The following is a 16,000-nucleotide window of genomic DNA, read 5'->3' as shown; positions in this document are numbered from 1 at the left end:
AAGTAGGAGAAAAGTTTTGAAATAAAGCTTGCTCCAGAAGGTACCTATAATAAATCAAGGTCCCTTACCAGAAAGCAGCTAACAACTACCAAGCACATATAGATATGTTCAGGAAAGGCCGAGGACACTTAGATGTAGCTGGCAATGGGCTTGCTTAGGCTGTGGGAAACTCCCTAATCCCTTTTCTAAGCCATTTTATTTACTCCCACAACTATTTTTGCTAGTGATGTTTGGTTCTGCTCTGTTATCTCTGCATCATCTCTTAGTTACTCCCTTCTTAGGCAGAAAGACATTTCTTGAGAGCTTTTACATTTCCTTCAGCTGGTTCTTTCAGTCTATTTCCTTAATGAAAGTGAAAGTAAAAGTGAAGTTGCTCAGTCGTGTCCGACTCTTCACAACCCCATGGATGGTAGCCTACCAGTCTCTGCTGTCCATGGGATTTTTCAGTCAAGAATACTGGAGTGGGCTGCCATTTCCTTCTCCAGGGGATCTTCCCAACCCAGGGATCGAACCCAGGTCTGCACTGCAGACAGACACTTTACTCTCTGAGCCACCAGAGAAGCCCATTTCCTTAATAGCCTCACTTTAATTTGTAAATTAAAATTTTAATTTGTAAATGGAAACACGAAAAAAATACTCCTTGGGTGAGGAAATTTACAAGTAAAATTCTTAGAGTGAAACTGTTAATTCACAGGGAATGGGGAGGAGAGGAATCAAGAATTTACCTACTTGCAAATTCAGTTTATAAAAAGGAAAAGGTCATTTCAAGTAGTCACAAAGGGAAAGTCATGAGCTCAACCTGTTGAAGTCTGAAAGGCCCCTAGAAGGTAACTGAATGTGGGGAAATAGTCTTTCCAAGGAATACTTGACATTCACTCTTACAGGAGGGACAGAGCTTTTCTGACAAAAGGTCGAAGGACTCTAGACCACTTAAGAGGCATTATCTATTTTCAAATGCTAAGAGTTTGCCACAGAAGAGGAGGGGTAGCCAAGGGAACAAGTCAAGACTGACTTAAATGAAATATGGGTGTGGAATCATGTCAGCAGAAGAATGGATTCCTCATAGTCAGTCCATTTGATATAGACATCTTCTTGGGCTCCTGGAACTAGGAATTGCAAATTCATTTAGTGAGATACAGGTTTGTTCGGACCATGGATTTCTTTATTATAAAATAGAGAGACACGCAGAATTGAAAGAACTTTCAAGCTTTTCTGAACCATTCCACCTCTTTTTTATATTCAGATCTCATTAAAAAAATTCTTTAATTTCTACTTAGCTGTTTTTTCAAATTACTTTCTCCTCTTTAGTTTTGGAATCCGAGATATTTGGAATCTTTGTTATGAATCAATGCTTGTATCGCCCCAAATTCATATGTTAAAGCCCTAACCTCAATGCGGGTGTATTTGAAGATGGGGCCTCTTCAAGGTTATGAAGGTTAACTGAGGTAATAAGGGTGGAGTCCTGATCTGATAGGATTAGTGTCCTTATAAGAGGAGACACCAGAGATTTACTGTTCTCTTTCTCTCCATCTTTCTCTCTGTCTTCATTCCTTTAGTCCCCCCAGTTTATGTGAACATACTGAAGAAAGGCATTGTGAGAATATAATAAGAAGGCAGCCAGTTGCAAGCTATGAAGAGAGCTCTCACCAATCAAGTTGACTGTAACCTTAATCTTGGAATTCTAGCCTCCAAACTGTGGGAATAAATTTCTGCTATTTAAACCACTCAGCCTGGTATTTTGTTATGGCAGCCAGAGCTGACTGATGCAATCTCGTTTTTCTTATCATCTGTAGGATCTAAAGAACCAAAATTTCTGAGCCACCATTTTGTCAACTGTGGAACAGTCTAAATGCCATCCAACTCCAAGAGCAGCTGTAAGGATTGAATGGGAAAAATTGCTCACTTAGAGACGTAATAAATTTTACCTTAGCCTTCCCTTCTCTCTGCTTGGACATCTCCAGAAATGAGGACCTGCCATACCCTCGGGCTGAACACCTCTGATTTTCCAAAATCCTTTCTTCTGATTATGTCATCTGTGTTCTTAAACCTCTTGGCAGTATGACAGGGGGTGTTTGGGGACCAAAAATCAAACCCTCTCTTATCTGCCATACTTCTGAACCAACTGAAAAATAAAGCACAGGTGTCGGACACACATCGAAACATCAGCTCCACTGGTAAAGGCCACGTGAGGCAGCACCTGCTTGGATTTCCAATGCTCAACTGGACGGACTAACCACTTGGTTACAAGTGCAGTAGGAACCCTTTCCCCACTCAGAGTCAGAGGCTGTCTCAGGAACAGACCCGAGGTAAGCCCTCTGTAAGGAAATTCAGGGGAAACACAGCAGGGTAGGGTTGAGCATGTACAGTCCTCTCTCTGGTTGGCTACCCAGTTAAATCAAGTCTTCTCTTTGGTGAGGAGGGAGGGAAGCAGGGTAGGGAAGAAGGGCTAGACATTAAATAGTACCATTCATGCTCTGGAGAAGGGTTCCTACCTGGAAACATTAGGAGAAGGGAAAAAGGATTTCTCTAGCCGTAGCTTCAATTGCCAAAAATAAAATGTGACTTATAGTTGAAGAAAAATGCCAAGGCCTAGATGTGCTGACATGTCAATGTAAGTCAGGAAGGGAAACCAGAAACTGTCCGGGGGCACACAGAGGAACTCTGGCCATGCGGTATCAGCTGGTGTCAGACCTCCGTCATCACAGGGTGCTGGGAGGGAAAGTGAAGAGTAGGGATGAGTTAAAAGCAGACTGAGAAGACTGACAGATAAGAAGATTTGTATGTAAGTCTGTGAGAAGGAGAGATATGTATTCAGAAAAGTCCAGAGGAAATAAACTCTGACTAACAGAAGTGAGGGAAAAGACAAAAAAAAAAAAAGGTTGAGTGGAATTTCTTTTTTAAAAGTAAACTAAACTATGAAAGGAAACTTTTAAAGATAAAAAGCTTAAATGTAAAGAAAGACAATCTTTTGGTGTAAAGAAAGACACACACACACATATAGGTATTTCAAAAGAAAAGTTAAGGAAAGTTAAACACAAGCTAGAAAAAAGCGCATCAAAAACTAAAAGATTAAAAGGAAGTACAAATTTTTATAAAAATTTGAAACATTCCCCTTTCATTGTCAGGATTATTTGGCACACTTTACTTATTTAATGTTGGAAATAGTCAAATTATTAATTTGTTACATGATCATGGATATAAAAAATGGTTCTGCAAAGGTGCTCACATTTTGTATTGTTTTCACTGAAGCTAAGTTGTCATTGGTTGTAAAATGTGACATATTTATGTACCCCAAGAAAGAAAAAATTCTGTCTATAAAACTCAGGTATATTATCAGATTGTAAGATGCCTTCAAATCTCAGAAATGGTGAAATGGGAAAAATTCAATTTTAAAATTGATGAAATACAGTATTTTATTTTCTTAGTAGCATTTGCAGAAGCTGAAATTATGTTATTTGTTTATTACATCAATTTTCTGCTTTCTTTCCTCAACAATTTAAGTTCTTTGCATGCAAGTATTTTGCCTGCCTTTTTTATGGTTATCTTTGTCTAGGACAGTGTAGACACTTAAAGAAGAGTACTGTTTGATGACTGACTATTCTTGTACACAAGAGTGAAGGAAGAAGAGAATAAGAAACTGAGATATATTTGGTACTTTGTCATTCATTCAAAAAGATATTTTTCCTAAATGAATTCTCCTACTCAAAAATATTTTATTTATTCCCACTGTTTAGCAGTACAGAGCACTTCCCTTCTTCACCACCACCACCACCACACATGGCCTTCCAGTACTTGGCTTATCCCTCCCTTTCACCTGGGATTATAGTCTAGCTTCAGTGAGTCATGTGACTGTTGTGCATAGTTGAAATACCTTGGGGAATCCCCTAGGAAGGTTCCATATTGGAAAATAACAATATCTCTCAGAAATTCAAGCAATAGCCAAGTTTTCCCTTAGGGTAGGAACAGGTTATGGTTTCCTTTGACAGACACCAGGTGAAAGAATTGGCATATATTTAGGGGCCATGAACATGAAAAATGCATATCTCTAAATCCTAAAGTCACACACAGTGTGAGAGATGCTTTCACTGGGGGTAAGGCTGATGCAAAAGTAACAGATCCATGTCTCTCATTGCAAAGGCATGTGCTCTTTCAGTACAAGGCAGGTGAGTCACATGCAGTATTTAGATCTTTTATTTCTTTTCTTTTTCTTTCTATGTGCAATTAATAGAAGCAGAGTATATTCTAAGTACAAAGGATACCATCCCATGGATCATGTTTATCTTATGCATCCCGATAAGATGTTCTCTTTTATAAGATGAAGATAGAATTGATTATATGTATACTCCTGAATTATTTTTATAACACCACTTGTTAGTTCTAATAGTAATCCTTCACAATTCTAGAGTCATTTAAATAATGTTTTCCACCTCTGAATTGCTTCACTTTGCCATACTTCTGTGTTAGATAATATATCATAGAGTGGCCTCTAAATTCAAACTAACTGGTCTTCAATAACTGGTTTATCACCTGTTAGCTGTGAAACACTGAAAAAATTACTGGTCTTCTCTGTACTTCAGTTTGTTTTATTTCTAAAATGGGAGATGAAATGATAACTGATTTCTAGGATTGTTGTAAGAATTGAATTAAATAATTCATATAAACTTTTTACCAATAGTACATGGCATTTGATAACTATACAATTAAATGTGAGGTGCTAGCTACTGTTGCTCTTCCACACTAGTTATCTTATTTGATTCACATCCAACCCTATAGATGAGGAAAAAGGTTGTTTTCATTTCATATGAAAGAAACAGTTTTTTAAAAATTGGGAGCACTTCCCAAGTTCAGAGGTCTTGCCTGGTGAATGTCAGAACCAGACCTAGAACCAGTATCTTCTGGTACAGTATTCGTGAGATCTTCTGTCTTTTAAGAGCAGTGTAGTCTCCCTGGATTTCCTAATCTTTATCAGGGAAATAACATCTCCAAGATTACCTGAAGGTGTTTTGTTAGGTGTTTACTCTGTAGTTCCTGGGATCCTGAAGAGCCGTGTGCTACTTACTAGCAGTTGGTAAACCACTGATAAATAGCATGAGAGACGCCCTCAAACCAAAGCCCATCACAGTCAGATGAGTTCAGCTCTTGGACTAAGGGCTAGGTCCAACAGTCATTTATTCTTTATGGATTATTTCTGGAGTGTATGTTCATGGTGTTGTTATCATCACAATTTGTTATTTATTGAGTGCCATCTTTTTATGTGGGGCTGTGTGGAACACACACCATACAAGGTTTTCCCCCAAGGAAATGGAAATGAAATTCAGATGGTCACGATTCATGACATAACAATAAAGCTACTCAGGGTGTGTGAACACGGTTTGCATGAGATCAGCCTTGGAAGGCTCAGTCAAAGGAAATATTTGATAGGAGAGGAAGAAGGGAAAGTTGCTTGGCACTGAAGGAACAAGACACGTTTCAGGTATGGGGAGCATCGTGAAGGTAAGCAACAAAAGGAGTGAAAAGGTGGAGGGAGGAAGAGGGCACACCAGGATGACGTCAGCCATCAGAAAGGAGAACTGTGGGGAGAAGCAGGATGAGGACACATGACCCAGTGCAGAATCATGTGTTTGTGACTATAATCTGCTGCCTTATGCTATTTGTCCGGGGATGAACTGGAAGGACACGTCCCGCCTTATTAAGGGAAGTGTCTCCCTGCGGCTACCCAGACCAGGCTAGAAGTGGAGAGATATCACATCTGCACTGGTTTTTAATCTCTGTTTGGTTTTGTTTGTTCAAGTTAATGAAAATGATGTGCTATTGTTATGTAGTGATGCCAGAAAAATTTCACCAGAGACTTCAAAAATGTTTTTGGTACTGTGCCCATTTCATGTGGTTTCGCTTTCCCTGTCTTCTCTCCTCCCTCCTCTTTCACTCTCTCTTCCCCTGAAGCCTTTCTCTGATACTGGTGGATTAATATCATGTGACTGGAAGGATATCTGGAGAGAATTCAACTAAGCAGGCAAGCCAGCCCCTAAAGATAAAGTGATGGAAAAATCTAAGGGTGAATGGATTTAGTATCATTTATAGAAGACATATCTGTAGAACCATCCCGTAGAAATACATACATAATAGCTCTCAAATTCATAGCTGAAGCTAATGAATTAGCATGAATATGCCTCCATCTGGGAATAATCAATAGTAGTTTATAAACTCCTTAAGGAAAGGATCCATGTTTTCTCCTTCCTCAGTCAGTCTCCTGGGTGCCATAGAATCTGTTTTGTCCATCTAGTTTTTCCAAATTTATTAAGTACTAAGTAGTACACAAAAGCATTGGGAAATACCAAAGAAGAATAAGGCATCTTTACCTTCATGGAACTTAAAATTTTGGGAACGAGGGTAAAACAGATAGAATGTAATATCTGCCCTCAGTAAGGTAAAATCAAAGAGATGTGGGGCTTACTGGTGGAGGTGGCTGGAGCAGCCTATGAGTCAGGCTTCCCAATACCAAATGGCAGAAACTCTACTCAAACTTGCTTACAATGGAATAGGAATTTATTGGCTCAGTCCGCTGCAAAGTAAAGAGTGTTACTAGTTTTAGGCTGATCAGATGCTCAAATGACTTATCATGAGTGTCCTTCTGCACTGTTTTGGCTCTGCCTTCCTGGGAGTTGGGACAGTCTATCCATGCTGTGGCAAAAGTAACCTCTGGCAGCTTCTTATTTATGCTATGCCACCTGGGTAACAGTGGCAGCAAAAGAGCACCTCTTCCTAAGAACTCCAGCAAAACTCTTGGCATGTCCTCTTGTTGGAATAACTTTGGTAAAGTGCCCAACCATGAATTAATTTTTGTTGTCAGACTGATGGAGAAGGCTTATCAGTGAGGTTTATGTCTTGGACCACTTCTCTGAACCCCAAAAGGTGGAGTCAGGTCCATCCAAATCATAGAACTCAGAGTGAGACAGAAATACTTTTCCAAATGAAAATCAGAGTTATTAAAATAAGAGCACTTGAATGCTGTGTGTGCAAAAGCAAAAGGGCTTCAAAGATATTCCAAAGAGTTGATGGCAGTCTATGAAGGAATAGTTGTAACCTCAAAAGATGGGAAAGATGGGTGAGTTTGAGGGGTGGAGATGAGGACTGGGGGATCATATACTCCACTATGCTTCAACTTGCATATGAGAAAGTGTAGTCACCTGGGCACACCTCACTCATCTTGGGAGCTGGGCAAGGCTTTTCCTAGCCACGCCATCATAAGACCATGCTAGAAAGAGACTAGAGTTGGATCAACAGTTATCAGTTTCCAGTAAAAACAGGAGTTTACTGAGGGAGGCATGAAAGGATGCACAGAGGAGGTAACAACTGAGGTGACATCTGAAAGGAGGCAACAGACCAGGAGAAGGGTGATGATGTGTCTGTATTTCAGCTCTGGGCTGGAGAGACAGTGACCCACAGAAAATTATGCTTATAAATACAGGCAGATGTGGGAGAATTTATTCCTCAGAATTCGTGCTGTCACCCCAGGGTTTAGGACAGGAAGAAGAGAAGAGGGGAGGTATTACTTTTCTCTTCATGTAACAATATCATTTAATTTGACACAATGAACTTCCATTGCTTTTGTAATATTTTGGTCCCATAAAATAAAGTTAAGAAATTTGTAGAAAATGGCATCTAATACAGTGGAATTGCTGGAGAAGGAAATGGCAGCCCACTCCAATATTTTTGCCTGGGAAATCCCATGGACAGAGAAGCCTGGCAGATTAGAGTCCATGGGGTCGCAAAAGAATTGGACACGATTTAGCGACTAAGCAGTAATGAAACTGCAGACCTAAAAGAGAACTTTGGTATAATTAGTAGAAGCTCAGGGAGGTAAAGTAACTTTCTTAAATCTCATCCAAACAAACACAGGGATTATAATTCAGGTCACTTGATTTAAAAAATATATGAGGCTTTACAACTGTCTCCAACCATCCTTTATATTTTCTCCACTTTTTATTTGTGTGAATAATGGTAGTTTACTGAGCATGTGCTAAATACCTGGCACTGTGTTAGGCCATAAAAATACTGCAGTGAACATGGCATTTATGGACTCTAGGCTCATAGTTTCAGTCTAGCTTAAACTCACTCATTAATGCCTGTCAACTAGTAAAGGCAATGTAAACAATAAACTATTTTTTTTCAGGTACATGATTACTAGAAAAAATTATATTTGAAATCATGCAATTATGGTTATGTGGTTGCCTAGTATCTGGGCAGTAATTTTGCTCTTGTTGTTTCATTTACTTGGATGCAATGTGATATGTAAAAAAACATTTCTAATGAGATGTTGCATTATCTCATTTAGCAACAACTTCACCTTAAATTATTTATCTATCAGCAGTGTTAGGTGACAATACTGAGAAAAGTGTTAGCTAGTTAGTTAGGTTAGAAAGAGGAAAACAGGAAGTCTAATATTCTCAAGTTAAGTCCTTTAGGAGATGTCCTCTCCAAGAGACAAATATATGCATAGTCTTCCACTAGTGTGTTTTAACTATTTATTTAATGAAACAAGCACTATAGGAGAGATATAAACTCAAAGTTTATCACGAGGCATGACTTCGTAAGATTCTTTCAGATGTTCCCAGAACTTTATTTGAAATTCCAAGGAAATAAAAGACTTATTCAGGTAAAAGATGGGGAAAGTAAAAGTGGAAAGACAGGGGAATATATTCAAACACTCTCATCTGAAAATAAACTTATATTTGAATTGGATGGACAAAGTCAGCTTTTTCTAGATCCCTTTCTAAATTGATGCTAAAAGGATTTCTGAACAGATTTTTTAAAAGTAAATTTCATGTTTAAATGCTTTAGTTTTCCAGTTGAACACTTCTCCCCCAACATGAGCTAAGGCAGTGTAGTAAATTACACATGACTTGATTGGTCTTTGAACTTTCTAGCTGCAATTCATTGTGATGAAGCAGAAAAACACCGATCTATACTTCATTTGTCAGAAAGCTTTTGTATGGTTACAGGTTCAGTTTCACAATTTACTTTTAATTGTAAAAGTACTTTACGGTACTTTTAAGTGATAATCTGTCTCTCTGATTATTTCTTGGCATCAATGAGAACTTTTGTTTTCTCAAAAACAATCCTATCAGTCATTTCCAAAAAATTGGCCTTAAATGTAGTTCTAGACCTAAAAGCAATTCTGCACATCTGGCTTCTCTTCTCACAGTGAGTTACATCTTCATAGGCTTTTTAAAAATATTTGAGAGTAAGCTTCAAGTGTGGTTGGCAGTAAGAACATATGTTTTCATATGTTGGAGAAAAGGTGGAGGGCCAATGAAGTGGTCATGGAGGAAGATTTCTCTGGAACTAATTAATTAATTCATTAATTAATTCCACAAACATTACCGAGTGCTTGCTACATAACAGACACTCACTAGGTGCTGACAATTTACAAGTGCATAAGATAGATATCCTTGCAATAACAGAAACAAGGCAAAGGCAAGACAATTATTAGTCTCCAAAATAACTATTTCCCAATAATTGTGATCCCTACTATGTTGAGGGCTTCCCAGGTGGTGCTAGTTGTAAAGAGCCCGCCTGTCAATGCCGGAGACATAAGGGACACAGGCTCGATTCCTGGGTCAGGAAGATCCCCTGGAGGAGGGCATGGCAACCCACTCCAGTGTTCTTGCCTGGAGAATCCCATGGACAGAGGAGCCTGACAGGCTATGGTTCATAGAGTCACAAAGAGCTGGACACAACTGAAGCGACTTAGCATGTACTCATACTATGTTGAAAAGTTATGAGGTATTAGGAGATCATATTACAGAGGGGTTAAATCTGGCCTACGGAATCCAGGAAGATTTCTTCCAGGGGAAAATGACATTTGAACAAAATTTCTGAAAGACTAATGGAAGCCAGTGAAATGAGGGTTAAGTGAGAAAAGGTTCAGACAGAGGGACCAGCAAGTCCAAAGGAGTAGAGGCAGAACCTGCTGCATGTGAGGGACTAAAACATAGAAGATAACTCTAAGATTTACAACACCAGTCCCCATTTTCCCATGAAATCCATTCGCATCCATCTAGTTGTCAATGTGATATTTCCACCTGGGTGTCTAATAGACAGCTCAAACTCATCAAGGATACAACAGAGTTCTCGACTTTTTCTCTTAAAACTTGTTCTTCCTCCAGTGTTTGGCATTTTAGCATCACAGATACTTTATTGCTCAGTCCCCCAAATCTTGGGTATTAGACTCTTTTTTTGATCCTATGTCTTAGTTCTATCCCTTAGCAAATTCTATCGGATATGCATTTATACTGTGCATGTAAGTGTAGCTGTTTTTCGACAGCTCTTCTCAGCTGTCTTGGTCTAAATCACCACCTTCAGGCCAAAGCAAGAGCTTTCTGACTTCTCTGTCTCTGCCTTTGTACTGTCTCAATCTGTTCTGCAAGTAGGAGTGAAGTGTAACTTCTAAGCATGGATCAGATACTGGGACCCCCTTGCTCAAAACCCTGCAGCAGGAATGACTTCCTGTGACATTTGAACCCCAACTCACACTCTGTGCTACATTTTCTGGCCCTGCCTACTTTTCATTTACCATCTTATGCCACTCTCTCCTTTCTTCATCTGTCCCCAACAGTCATCTTGTTCCTCACAACGTGCAGTGCACACCCCAAGGTCTGCCTTTAGTGCTGTTCCCCAGGGTCTGTGCACGGCTGCACCCTCACCTCACTTAGGTGTCTTTTCAAAAGTCAACTTTTCAGGAACTCCTTGCTGGTCCAATGGTCAGGACTCTGTGCTTTCGCTGTCATGGGCCAAGTTTGATCCCTAGCTGGGGAACTATAATAAGATCCTACAAGCTCTGTGGCAAAGAACAACAACAAAAAACACACAAACCAAACAAACAGAAATCACCAAAACACAAACAAATGACCAGAACATCTCAGATGTCCTGAGCACTCCAACTAAAAACATACCTTGCTGCCAACTGTAATTTCTTGCCTGTTTTATTTTTCTTTATAGTATTTGTCTCTACGTGACACTGTATTGCAGATTCTATATTCATTTGTTTTATTGGGGGCATGGTCCTTATTCTTTTTGGACATTATTATAGTATGTCAATAAATATTTGTGGAATGAATGAATGAAAGCCAGAATGGCTAATATATGGTAAATAAGGAGAGGAATGGTACAAATGAAGCAGGCAATGTAGGTGCTTTTAAAATATACAAAGCATGTAAGCCATCTTAAGAAGTCTGTACTTTTCCCTAGAAGTGAGATGCCATTGAAGATTTTGAGAGGAAACAGAGATTTGCATTTTAAAAATTTTTCAGTGAAATTGTCTGTGAGCTCAAATGTTTTACTTACCTTAGTATCAGCCATTCAATGGACCTGCCACTAGAGAATGCAATTTTAGTTGCTTTATATAGCTCTATTAAACAAAAATCATGTGTGTGAGATTAAAAACAACTTCTATACAACAGAATAAACTGTAATTTGTAGTCATGTAATTTGTAGTCTAGAGGGGCAATAACTCCTATATGAATTTCAGGATAAAGCTTTATTTTATAATAATTAAAATTTTACTATTACCAAACAAAATATACTTTCTTATATTTTTATATATTATGTTAGGCCTTGATAAAAATTTTCTTTACATGCTGTGCTATGCTGTAATCCAGTATTCAAAATTTCCTAAAGGCATTTTTCTTTTTTATCCTCTACCTCGGAATAGGCCTTCTATTTAAACTACAACATAATATATAAATACTTTTATACTTGATATAGACACATATTTTTATATATTATGTTAAGCCATGATATAATGATGATAGCTGTGATATTAGTTTACTTTTATTCTTAGTTGGAGGATAGTAGTTTAAATGGAATGCCTGTTCTGAGGTGGAGGATAAAAAAGAAAAAAGCCTTTAGGATTTTTTGAAAGAAGACGGCACTACAGCCTAACACAGCATTTAAAAATGTTTATTTTACGGGTTACTGACATTTCCCAACATATGCAGAGGATTTTTACTAAACGGGATTTTGTTTCAGAAAGGATGGGCTAAATGAGATTGCCTCTTTAAGTCAGGGTTTCCAGACTGTAATTTACTAATGTGAACTGGGAATCCCAGGGTGGGGACTCAAGCAGCATTTCCCATCGCTATCTTTTCAGAGAGCACCTCTTCTGCAGAACACTGTTTGGGAATCACTAACTTATTGAATAATCATTGGAAGGACTGATGTTGAAGCTGAAACTCCAATACTTTGGCCACCTGATGTGAAGAACTGACTCATTTGTAAAGACCCTGATGCTGGGAAAGATTGAAGGTGACAGGAGAAGGGGACAACAGAGGATCAGATGGTTGGATGGCATCACCAACTCAATGGACGTGAGTCTGAATAAACTCTGGGAGTTGGTGATAGACATGGAGGCCTGGTGTGCTGCAGTCCATGGGGTCGCAAAGAGTCACACACGACTGAGCCACTGAACTGGATTGGACTGAATTGAATGTACTGAGACCCAAGGGACGCCGGTATAACGCATAGAGTACTAGCAAGACTGCTTGCAAGTGGTGACCTGGGCACTCCTACAACGCCCACTTCTCACTACAGGCTGTGTCTGGTTTACCCTCTGGTAAGTGGAAATTAAGTAGTGCAAGTGTTAGTCACTCAGTCGTGTCTGCCTCTTTGCGACCCCATGGACTGTAGCCCGCCAGACTCCTCTGTCCATGGAGATTTTCCAGGCAAGAATACTGGAGTGGGTTGCCACGCCCTCCTCCAGTGTATCTTCCCAAACCAGGGATCGAACCCAGGTCTTCTGCATTGTAGGCTGATTCTTAACCGTCTGAGCCACCAGTTTTGGCACCATCTAAATGTTTCTTGGAGAGAGAAATGGCAACCCAGTCCACTATTCTTGCCTGGAGAATCCAGGGGGTGTGGAAGCCTGGTGTGCTGCCGTCTATGGGGTCGCACAGAGTCGGACATGACTGAAGTGACTTAGCACCAGCAGCAGCAAATGTTTTCTACCTTTGCGCCTGAGTTTTGTAGGTGAAATCCGATGGGACAAGCAGAGGCATGGCATTTAGCACAGCGTGCGTGCAGGCGGGGTGAGGCCCACGGGGGCCCCAAAGCAGTGGAGCCGGCTGCACACAGTTCCTGGGCCCTGGGCCAGTCTGGGCCTCCCGGGGTCCGCAGACACAGCTGAGCTTAGATCTGGGTCCATACTGATGGCGCCCTTGAATGTAGCAGCAGGAGAGCCGCTGCAGCGACTGCCACAGCTTGCTGGCCGCCAGGAGAGAGGAAGGCTCCTTGCCGGGCCGCTGCAGGATAGGCTGGGAGGCCGACTTGCCTGTCATTCCCGTGGCCAGTCCAGTCCAGTGGTGTCTGCAGGTGTATTAACTTTCAGACCTGAGCATCGATCGGCACAGGACCTGCTGGCGCTCAGATAAACTAGTCAGCAAAATACTATAAAATAAAATTGTTCACATGAATAACCCAATAAAAGCATATTCAGGGAGTTGCCGGAATTCTTTAAAGATTTGAGAATCTATGGTTTCAAAAACTTCTGCAACACCACAAAACCGCAGAATTTTCTGCATTTTTAGACTTAGAAATTAAATTTAGAGATCATCAACAGTCATTGGAAAACAATGCAATTTTCATATAAAACTTTGGATGAAGCAATTATTAAAAGGAAAACTGTTTAAAAATTCCTTTATTGGTTGACGATAGTATACATAAAGAGGCACTTTTGAACTATGTGCAAATCACAAAGCCAGTTTCGTTTTTTGTACAAACTCCACAAGTCACAAGAAACGTCAGAAGAAACATTAAAATGTCATTGTATATAGTTGCATTTACAACTAAATTCAGACTTACATGAAACTGGTATGGGTGAAGAATTAAGTCTTTCTGGAAAATGGCTCCACAAGAATTATTAGTTCTAGGTATAGAAAATTCTTTCTGAAATAGCTTATCCAAAATTTATGTCTTTGTTGTCACAGTCTATAAAATATTCTTAACAGCTCTATTAGCAGTTGCATTAGCAGAAAGATGTTTCTGTAAATTAAAAATTATCAAATCATCTGTGGTATTCCATTTGCCAAGAATAGGTGACATCACTTTAAGTTATACCAATTGAAAATTAAATTGCTAATGGTATAATTTTAATGAGTTAACAAAAGTACTTTTAGCATTCCATGTCAGAAAACTTTTACTAGTAATCAAGATATAATAGAAAATATTATTTTTAATTTTATTGTATAAAATTGATTTTTTTTTCAAATTTGTGTTTCTGCCGGTACTCCTATATGACTATTACCCTCGTTATGTTTTATAAACATTGACATATTTTTAAGGGAAAATTTATGTTTTTGTGCTTGTTTTTTTAACTGAATTATAGTTTATTTACAATATTATGTTATTTTTGCTGTCCAGCAAAACTGTTTCTGTCCAACATACTGATTCAGTGTTTTTATACATTATACTCCATTTAAAATTATTGCTATTGTTTCCCTGTGCTATGCACTATGTCCTTTTCTCTTATTTTTTATACATAGTAAATAGTACCTCAATCCTTTAGCCCTATTTTGCCCCTCCTCCAGTACCTTTCCCCACTGGTAACCAGTAGTTCTCATATTGGTGAGCCTGTTTGTTTTGTCATATTCATTCATTTGTTTTATTTTTGAGATTTTACATATAAGTGAAATAACATAGTATTTGTCTTTCTCTGTCTGACTTATTTCACTAAACATAATACCCTCTATGTTTGTCCATGTTGTTGCAAATGGCAGAATTTCATTCTTTTTAATGGCTAAGTAACATTCCATTGTGTCCATTGTGTGTTTCTGGGTCTGTGTGTGTGTGTGTGTGTTTGTGTGTGTGTGTGTGTGTGTATCACATTTTCTTTAGCCATTTTTCTATTGATGGAAACCTAAGTTGCTTCAGAATTTGGCTGTTATAAATAATGCTGCTATGAACATTAGGGTGGGTGTATCTTTTTGAATTAGTGCTTTTGTTTCCTTCCAGGAGTGGCATTGCTGAATCATATGGTAGTTCAATTTTTGTGTATTTTTGCACTTTTAATTTACTTTTCTTCCGCTTTTTGAACAAAGTGTTTCACATTTTCGTTTTGCGCTGGGCCCAGTAAATTATATAGCCAAGTCTAGATGTGTGTGTGTGTGTGTGTGTGTGTGTGTGTGTGTGTTAGTAATTCAGTCATGTTTGACTCTTTGAGACCCCATGGACTGTAGCTAAGAGGCTCCTCTGTTCATAGGATTCTCCAGACTAGAATACTGGAGTGGGTAGCCATTTTCTTCTTCAGGGGATCTTCCAGGGATTGAACCTGGGTCTCCTGCATTGCAGGCAATTCTTTATTGTCTGAGTCACCAGGAAATCCCAGTCAAACTTAAAGACTAGACCTGAAAAGATAAAGTTGTTCTTGCTACTTCCTCAAGCAGTGAAGTTTTCAGTGAAGTGTCCAGGTAGTGGACAAATGCATGGTTTGTTTTAGGTTTGGATTCTGTACCAAAAATTACACTTTTTATCAGGCAAGCTTTAAAATCCTTCTCATCATCATAGCATGCTAAGAACCAAAAAGGCAATGTAGACCAATAGCTGAGAACATAGAAGATACAAAGAAAAGTTTATATATCCAGCATTACCAATAGAATTATCAGCGGTTGATTTCCTTCAAGAATTGGAAAAGTCATGGTCAACTCTTGACAGTGTAAATACTTTAAGAGTTTCCCTAAATGAGAAGTATCCATAGGATTGAGTACTTCCAAATGTTGAAAGGATGGCTTTTGCGTACAGCCTGAGAATGTCTGTGTGTGTAGTGTTGTGTGAGTGGTCGTGGTGGCAGAGCAGATGTTGGCGGTGACTGTGTCACTGGCATTGTTGGACGGGATGACTTGCCTGCGGAGATGAGTGTGAGGGCCCTCAGAGGCCATGCTATGAATGTGGAGATTTATTTTAGAGAATTGGATGGTCCTGTAATTCTGGAAGCAAAGCAACCTGTTTG

The sequence above is a fragment of the Muntiacus reevesi genome, chromosome 4 (genome assembly GCF_963930625.1).
Source record: "Muntiacus reevesi chromosome 4, mMunRee1.1, whole genome shotgun sequence".
Taxonomy (NCBI): Eukaryota; Metazoa; Chordata; class Mammalia; order Artiodactyla; family Cervidae; genus Muntiacus; species Muntiacus reevesi.
This window is presented reverse-complemented; position numbering follows the sequence as displayed.